Source organism: Penaeus monodon, chromosome 43, assembly GCF_015228065.2.
Source record: "Penaeus monodon isolate SGIC_2016 chromosome 43, NSTDA_Pmon_1, whole genome shotgun sequence".
Lineage (NCBI taxonomy): Eukaryota > Metazoa > Arthropoda > Malacostraca > Decapoda > Penaeidae > Penaeus > Penaeus monodon.
This window is the reverse complement of record NC_051428.1, coordinates 2,606,574-2,616,613: the sequence shown is the minus strand read 5'-3', so window position 1 is coordinate 2,616,613 and position 10,040 is coordinate 2,606,574.

Sequence of the window (10,040 nt, the reverse complement as noted above, 5' to 3'; positions counted from 1 at the left end):
TGAACGCAGTCCGCAAGATTGCTAGAAGAGAATCGCTAACCGCTGCGCCACCCAGCACGCACACCCAGAAAAGAAGAGAAAAGAGAGGGAGAGAGGAGAGGAAGGAGGAGAGAGAGAGAAGAGAGAGAGAGAGAGACTAGAGAGAGAGAGAGAGAAGAGAGAGAGAGAGAGATGAGAGCGATAGAGTGAGAGTGGAGATTGAAAGTGAAGAGAGAGAGAGAGAGAGAGAGAGAGAGAGAGAGAGAGAGAGAGAGAGAGAGAGAGAGGGCGAAATGCAGACAGACATACATACAGATAGATATAAACAAAAAGATACATTTGGACACACACAAACACACACAAACTCTCTCTCTCTCACACACACACACACAAACTCTCTCTCACACACACACGCACACACACACGCGCGCGCGCGAGCGCGCACTACATCGAGTCAGTTTGACCCAGAAACTAAACAGGCAACTGACCGACAAACACCAAAAAATATAAAACTCAAAAGAACAAAGAAACAAATAAATAAAAACAACAATAACAAAAACCCAAACAAACAAATAAATACAAACAACAATAATAACAAAAACCAACAAACAAACAAATGAAAACAACAACACCAATAATAAAACAACATATAATGCATTAAATACAACACTCGTTCTCCACTCTCTCGCTCCATGCATTCTGCCGTCGCATAAATCTATCCTTTGGAGTGATATATAAGGTGCTATTTTGATGGCAGCCCAAACTCTAGCTCGCTTTAAGTGCCCGCCAAAGTTCTCTGGTTGATATATCGTATATGTACATACATGTGCGTTTGTGTGTGTGTGTGTGTGTCTGGGAGTTTGTGTGTCTGGGTGTCTGGGTGTTTGTGTGTGTGGCTGTGTTTGTGTTTGTGTGTGTGTGGATGGGTGGGTTGGGTGTGTGTGTGTGTGTGTGTGTGTGTGTCTGGATGTGTATGTGTGTGTGTGTGTGTGTGTGTGTGTGTGTGTGGTGGTGGTGTGTTGGTGGGTGTGGGTGTGTGTGTTTGTGTGTGTGTGTGTGTGAGTAGGTGTGCGTGCGTGCGTGTGTGTGTCTCTCTGTGTGTGTGCGCGTGTGTGTGGGCGTGTGTGCGAGCGCGGGTAGCTTACCATTGGCAAGATTGTGACAATGAAAACGATGTGATAAATTTTGCTTAATGATCGTTATTATCTCTTAAAGAATCGTGTTCTCCGTCCGCCTCTTCCTCTTTCTCCTCCTCCTCCTTCTCCTCTTCTTTTTCTTCTCTTCTTTTTTCACTCACTGGTCTCCTCGTTAATGTCCTTCGTGTGTTCGTTTCTTTCATTTTTTGCTTCTTCTTCCATCTTTTTATCTCTTCTTTCGTTGCTTCCCTTAATTTTTTCTATAATTTTCACTTTCTCTTTTATCTAATCTTCATTATTTTCCCCATATATTCTTGTTTTTCTTCCATTATCTTTTCCATCTCTTCCTTTTCATTACGTCTTTTTATATCATTTCCTTTTCTCTTCTTCCATTTCACCATTTCCATTTCCCGATCATCAATTTCTTAATCACTTTTTCTTATTCTTCAGTCTATTTATTTACACAAAGACACTAAATATATATCGTTTCGAAAATTGGTCCCACCTTCCGTAGTGTTAATAAAAAGTTTTCCTTTCCTTTTTGTCTCTTTTTCTCCCCCTTAAGAACTTTGGAGGCTCTTACACACTTTAACACATCATTATCATCACCTTGTAACCTCTTGTAAGATTTCCTGTATCCTTGAGGGCCATTGAGAAGAAATAGAAGCTCCCCTTTTGTCCGTGTTTTGCGGTACGTGAGCCGGTTCTATTTCGTAAACAGCCTGGTTTATAGGACGGGAGACTATCTTAATTGTCTTTTTGAAGGGGGCCGTCCCGTGTCGTCCGCATGATAAATAGTTCCTCTACACAGGCTCTCCATCTCGACCTCTGACCCTACCTGACCAGAAGTAATGTTGCTTTTCCATAATAAAGTCTTATGATTCCCATTTCCCCTTCTCTCCCTCTTTTTTTATTTATTTTTTTAATCATTAAATAATCCTCAGAGTTAACCACACACAAAAAAAAGAAAGAAAAAGAAAGAAAAAAAAAATATCACGATTCAAATGGCTTTTATAACTTTTTTTCCTCCAGGCTCGTTTACACTTTTCAATATCATCTTGCAATCACAGAGTTCGTGTTGTGGTCGTCATGCAGCGAGACCCCGAGTTGCTAACCACCCGTCAAGAGGGTCGGGTTGCAAGTTCAAGGGAGAACTGTCATGTCGGGATTAAATATGGCAATATTCACCCTTGTAATTAGGCTGTGGACTGTAACAAGTAAACCCTTTTGCTTTGGGGCTCCGAGCTTACACTAATCTCATAATTTCAGCGTCTAAACCGGACCGTGTCACAGGGAAGGGACGAACTTGCGCTAAATATTCACTAAGTTGGGAAGTGTCTCGTGTAGCTAGTGTATTATAATAATACGTATCCTACGCTGCTCGCGGTTCGAACGTACCCGTAGGATGTACCCAAGGAAGTCAGCTGAAAAAAAATTCATTTCCCACTTGACAGAAATTAATTATTCCAAGACCCATGTTTACCGTAGGGGTATTCTGTATAAGCGTTATAGACACAAATGTCAGTACACTGTAAAAAAGGATATTACAGTGTACCTGTAATGGGCTGACTGTGCCCACAATAATCAGCTAACGTAACTTATGTTACATTTTTATGAATAAATGGAGACAAGGCAGATCGCTCGTACAGCATCCAAGAAGGAGGAGGAGGAGGAGGAGGAGGAGGAGGAGGAGGAGGAGGAGGAGAAGGAGACGGGAAAGGAGGAGGAGGAGGAGGAGGAGGAGGAGGAGGAGAGGAAGAACTAGAAGAAGTAAAGAGAATGAGATGATGAGGGAGATATTAAATAAACGTGGCTGATAAAAAAGACGAATCAGATGAAACAAGAGGAGGAAGAAGACAAGAAAAAGATGACAACGAAAAGAAGACGAAGAGCAACAACAACAACAACAACAACAGCAACAAAACACAACGAACAGCATATAAAAAGACAAAGAAAAAGAACACAAGAAGAAGAAGAAGAAGACGAAACACGAAAAAAAACAAAAACACCGAGACAAACCAAGCGTAGTCCCCGACGCCTCCTTTGAAAGGCCATCCCAAACGATGACGAATTCCCTGGCTTAACGACCGACTACCTAGTTATAGCTTGTTCACACTCGTATCCAAAAGTCATCTCTCAGAGCCGCTCGTTAAAATCGGCGGCCAATTTGCCATGAATAACTAGCACCGCCGTTGCCCAGCCCAGTCGGTCGGGGTAGAGGAGTTTCATCTCCCGACTGCTTTTGGGGTTAACTTTTTTGAATGTCTTTTTTTTATCTTTTTTTTTTTGTCTTTGTCTTTTTTTTTTTGTCTGTTTTATGTTTTTTTTTGTGTGTGTTTTGTGTGTGTGTGTTTTTTAAGCCTTTTTCTTTTGTTTTTGGGTCTTTGTTTTGTTTTGTTTTGTTCCCTTACAATCGTCAGGTACGAATTATGATAATGATTGTTATTATGTACCCTTAACCTTGCTTTGACCATTGGGAACACAGGGGAAGAAGATGGAAAGAAAAAGGGAAAAAGAAAGGGAGTGAAAAGCGATTAGTTCTTCTCCCTTCCCTCCTCCTCCCCCCCTCCCTCCCTTCTTCCCCCTTTTTCTAACCACCCTTTCTCTACCTCCCACTCCCTTCCCCCGCCCCTATCCTCCCTTCCCTACCCTCTCCCCCCTACCTTCCCCTCCTCACCGCCCCACATTTCCTTACCACCCTCACCCCCATACCCCATTTCCTAACCCTCCACCCCCCTCTATCCTCCATTCCTTTACCGCCCCTTCTCCCTCCCACCCCCTCCCCCCCTCTCCCTTCCGCCCCCCCCCCCCCTCCATTTACCCCAGGAGCCAATAACATAACCTGGCTATAGTAATTTACCTGTAAAGACTGAGTTATATGAGGTGGCCTCGGCTGCTACCTGGCTGCTTCCCGTACTCCCCCCCCCCTCCCCCTCACATCTATCCCATCAATGTCTTCTCTCTCTTTCTCTCTTACTCTTTCTCTCTCTCTCTCTCTTTCTCTTTCTCTCTCTCTCTCTTTCTCTTTCTCTCTCTCTTTTACTCTCTTTCTCTCTTTCTCTTTTTCTCTCTCTCTATCTATCTCTCTTTCTCTCTCTCTCTCTCTCTCTCTGTTTCTCTTTCTCTATTTTGTTTTATCTCTCTTTCTCTTTCTTTCTCTCTGTCTCTGTCTCCTTTTCCATGTACCTTGATTCATGATTATTCTGTTATTCTCTTTTCTTCATTTTCTTCTCCTTGTGTCTCTGTCTGTCTATCTCTCTATCTATTTTTCGTCTATGTGTCTGTGTCTGTCTTTCTCTTTTCCTTTTTTACCCCCCAATTAATCTCTCTCTCTCTCTCTCTCTCTCTCTCTCTCTCTCTCTCTCTCATTCACTCCCTCCCTCCATCTCTTTCTTCTCTCCCCCCCTTTCTCCCGTGTTCCTCCAGCCCCTTCATTTATAATTCTCCTTCCAGTCCCTTTCGATCCGATCTCTTGATAAAACCCTCTCTCTTTTTCTCTTTCTCCCTGGTTCGTTATTTTATCTCTTGCTTTATCACTGTATCTCACGTTCCTCCCTATGTCAGATTTCGATCTTTCATCTACGTATCACTATCTATATATCATTATCATCGTTATTATTATTATTATTATGATCATTATTATCGTTATAATCCTTATTATTATCATTATGATCGTCATCGTTATTATTGTCATCTCCGTATCTTTATTATCATCACCATCATCATCATCAGCCTCATATTCATCATCATCATCATCATCATCATCATCACCATCATCATCATCATCATCATCATCCACCTCATCATCATCATCATCATCATCATATCATCATCATCATCGTCATCATCATAACATTCGTTGACATTTTTATAAATCCGAATAATTTGAATTCTTCAACCGCATTAATATTTTTAAAGATACATAGCGGAGTTCGTAAACATATATTGAACCTGCTTAAATAAAGATGATTTCTTGTCCACAAAAAAAAGTATATATAAGTATTTATATATATTTTATATTAAATATATATTTTATATATATTATATATATATATTTTAATATATATAAACTAAATCTATATATATTGCATATATATATATATTTTATATATAATATATAATATATATATATATTATATATTTTATTTATATATATATATTATATATATATTTTATATATATAAAGACGGGAAATCCCCAGTCTTTCTGCTTGTATATGAAGATGAAATTGGAAATTGAAATAAATATGTGACAGATGATTGTTAAGCAGAATAGGAAATTGATAGACAATCTTCTATGTACTGTTTCTATATATACGTTATATATATATATAATATATATATATATAATATATATATTATTATATATATATATATATATATATATATATATTTATATGGCTATATATCATATAGATAGATATATATTGATATAGACAGATAGGTAGGTAGATAAGTAGGTAGATAGATGTACAGATCAATAGATAAATAGATAAATAGACAAAGTGAGGAATAGTGAAAGACAGGTAGATAGGTAGGTAGACAGGTAGAAAGATCGATCGATAGATAGATAGACAGAATGAGGAACAGGGATAGACTGAAGAGAAAGATCGAGAGCGAGAATCTGGTATTAGTTGTCTGAATCTGCATCTTAAAAATAATAAATAATGATTAAAAAAAATAAATAAAAAAATAAGATAAAATAAAATAATAATGATGATGATGATGATAGTAATAGTAATAATAATAATAATAATAATAATAATAATAATAATAATAATAATAATGATAATAATGATAATAATAATAATAATGATAATAATAATAATAATAATAATAATAATAATAATAATAATAATAATAATAATAATGATAATAATAATAATAATAAAAATCCTTAAAACTAAACGAATGGGAAATTCTGAAGCATACCAAAAAAAAAAGAAAAAAAAAAGGCAACGACGGCGATAAAAGAAAGAAAGAAAGAAAGAAAGAAAAGAAAATGAATCACGAAAATGAAAGGAAAAATAAAAAAAAAACTAAAAAAAAAAAAAAAAAAAAGGCGAGCACATTCACTTTCCTTTCAACTCTACATCACTTTCCACATGCAGAGACAACTACACATCTCCATAGTCTGCCTATTATTTCTCTCCCCCCCACACCCCCCACCACACCCTCCACCTTCCCTCTCCTTCCCCCCCTCCACCTTCCCTCTCCTTCCCCCCCTCCACCTTCCCTTCCCCCCCACCCTCCACCTTCCCTCTCCTTCCCCCCACCCTCCACCTTCCTCTCCTTCCCCCCCACCCTCCACCTTCCTCTCCTTCCCCCCCCCCCCATCCAATCCCTCTTTTCCATCTTCCCTATTTTCTTATTCATCTCTCTTCCTTCTCCCCCTTTCTCTTTCTCTCCCTCTTTCCATGCTTGTCCATCCCTATCCTCTTCCCTCTCTCCCTTGTTTTATACTTCCTTGTTCATCCTTCCTTCCTTCTCTCCTCCCCTTCTCCCTTTCTCCCTCCTATACCCCCTTCTCCCCTCCCCTACCCCCATCTCCCCTCCCCTACCCTCTCTCCCCTCCCCTACCCCTCTCCCCTCCCCTCCCCTCCCTCCCCTCCCCTACCCCATCTCCCCTCCCCTTCCCCTCCCCTCTCCCCTCCCCTACCCCCTCCCCCTCCATCGAGCGTGACAGAGCTTACTGCTTCTAGGGTGAAAGGTCAAAGCCCTGTAGGCCTGAAAATGTTATTAAAAAGTAGAAAATAAGAAAAAAGATTTAAGGTAAAAGGGGAAAAAACGTAAAAAAAGGAAGAAAAAAAAAGTATATGGAAAAGCCGAGAAAAGAGAGAGAAAAAAAAGGCGAAAAAGTGAAAATAGGAAAGAAAAAATAAAGAGAAAAAAAAAGAAAAATAGAAAATAAAAAATGAAAGAAAGACCAAAAAGTGAAAAATAGGGAAAAAATTAAAAAGGTAAAAAAAGTGAAAAACTGGGAAAAAAATATGAAAGAAAGACAAAAAAGTGAAAACTAGGGAGAAAAAAATGAAAGAAAGTCAAAAAAATTAAAAAAATTGGAAAGATGAAAAAAATGGGAAAAAAGGGTAAAAAAATGAAAAGGAAAAAAGCAAATGGCTATTAACGGACCTCTGCGTGAAATTGCTAACAACCACGACCGGTGCTTGTTATTCCTTTCACTATCTCGCTATTCCCGTTCGGTGGTCGTTATGCCATCACTCACGACCTTTCTCTCTCTCTCTCTCTCTCTCTCTCTCTCTCTCTCTCTCTCTCTCTCTCTCTCTCTCTCTCTCTCTCTCTCTCTCTCTCTCTCTCTCTCTCTCTCCTTCGTCTTTATCTCCCTTTTTTTCATTTTCTCCTTTTCCAATTGGTAAGTCTTGTCTCATTGTTTGTCTCTCTCGCTCCGTCTACTTATCTCTCTTTTCTGGTCTCTCTTCCCTCTCTCTTTCTCTTTGTCTTTCTCTTTCTCTTTCTTTTTCTCTTTCTCTTTTCTCTCTCTCTCTCTCTCCTTCTCCCTCTCTTTTTCTCTCTTCTCCCCTCTCCCCCTCTTTTTCTCTTGCCCTCTCTCTCCTCTGTTTCTCCTCCCTTTCCCCGTCTTTTCCTCTCTCCCTCTCCCTCTTTTATCAATTCCCTCTCTCCATCTCCCTCTCTTTTCTTCCCTCCCTCTCCCTCTCCTCCTCTCCCTGTATTTTCCTCTCTCCCTCTCCTTTTCTTTTCCTCTCTTCCTCTCTCTTTCCCTCTCTCCTTTCCTCTCTATTTCCCTCTCTCTGTATTTTCCTCTCTCCCTCTCTTTTCCTCTCTCCCTCTCCCTCTCTTTTACTCCTTCCCTCTCTCCCTCTTTTTCCTCCCTCGTTTACTCCTTCCCTCTCTCCTCTCCCCTTTCCACTCCATCACCCAAAGGAGATTTTGCCGTCATGTCCTCTTAATAAAAATGGCCGCACAGGTAAGTGTCCAGCGGCGATTTTAACACGTTAATAACCGCTCTGGGGAGTCTAACTGTCCTCCCTCTTCGACATGGTAGGTGACACCGCGCCCGGCTACCTCTGCTACGACTACCCCTTACGTACGACCACAACACCTCCTCCCTAACACCTCTCCTCCCACCCCCCTACTTGTCTCAGGACGACCACGTATTGAGGCATTTTCCTTTTTTTTTTTTTTTTTTTTTTTTTTTTTTTTTTTTTTTTACCGTACCCTTTTTCCACCCTTCCCCCCCTCCTCCTCCCCCCTCCCATAAAGACCACTGGGAGGTGAATGCTTTGTGTTTGGGTAATGGGTTCGCTCCGTGGTCATTATCATTATTGTTATCATTACTATTATTGTGTTCTCCTCGTGGTCATTATTGTTGTTATTATCATTATTTTATTATTATTATTATTATTATTATCATTATTATTATTATTGTTGTTGTTGTTGTCGTTGTTTTCTCCTGCGTAGTCATTATCATTATTATCATTATCGCTATTATTACTATCATTCTTATTATTATTGTGTTGCCTTTTTTTATCTACTGTGTATAGATCCTTGTATTAATCGTATATAAGAAATTTGTGATAATTGTATGTTTGTATCTAAATCTAATTGTATCTAAATTTGTATCTATTTCATAAATATCTGTTTGCTTACTTGTTTTGCATATGTATCTGTATCAATTAATTAAGGTAATTACATCTGTGTGTCTGCCTGTATGTTTATGTATCTGTCTGTATCTGTATTTATAAATTTATCTATCAATATACCTGTATCTGATATAGATGTGTGCAGTATTAACGTATATATTGATTTTTTTTATCTGTCTGTCATAAAATCATATATTCTGTCTATTTGTCTCCTTTTCGATTATCTGTCTTACTATATTTCATCTATCTATCTATTTATCTAACTTTCTATATGTCTGTCTGTCTATCTTTCTCTCTATATATGTATATACATAGCAAACTATTTATTTATCTATATATACATAGCAAAATATCTATCTGTCTATCTACCTATCTATCTCTCTATCTATATTTTTGTACACACACACAAACACACACACACATACACAACCACACACACACACACACACACACACACACACACACACACACACACACAACACACACACACACACAACAACACACACAAACGAATATCTATATATATATATATATATATATATATATATATATTATATATATATTATAATTATATTTTTTTTTTTTTTTTCTCTCTCTCATTCACTCTTTCTCTCTCTCTCTCTCTCTCTCTCTCTCTCTCTCTCTCTCTCTCTCTCTCTCTCTCTCTCTCTCTCTCTCTCTCTCTCTCTCTTTCTTTTCTTTTAGGTGAGGAACCTTTCCATCCTCCAGCGGTCGTCGCACATATGTTGGGCGTGTGAGCTAGCCATCCCATATGAGGAATGAGCGTAAGGAAATATGTTGTAGCTGCACTGTAAGTTTGTGGGAGCTGCACGTCGTAAGTTATTGAAGCAGGAAATTTCTTATAAAACTTGTTTACGATAAATGAGATTATTATATCTAAGCGCAGGGTTTATAAATAAATCCAACGGACGTGGAAAGTAAAATAATAATAATAATAATAATAATAATAATGATAATAATAATAATAATAATAGTAATAATAAAATAAAAAATAAAGAAATAATAATAATAGAAAAAATAATACAAAAGAAGAAAAAAATAAAAGGGGGAAGAGGAGAAGGAGGGAGAGGAGAAGGAGCAGGAGGAAAAGAAAAAGAAAAAAAATAAGAATATGAAGAAAACGAAGACGAAGACGAAGACGAAGACGAAGACGAAGACGAAGAACGAAGAAGAAGAAGAAGACGAAGAAGACGAAGAAGAAGAAAAAGAAGAAAAAAAAGAAAAAAGAAAAGGAAGAAGAAGACGAAGAAGAAGAAGAAAGAAGAAGAAGGAGGAGGAGAAAA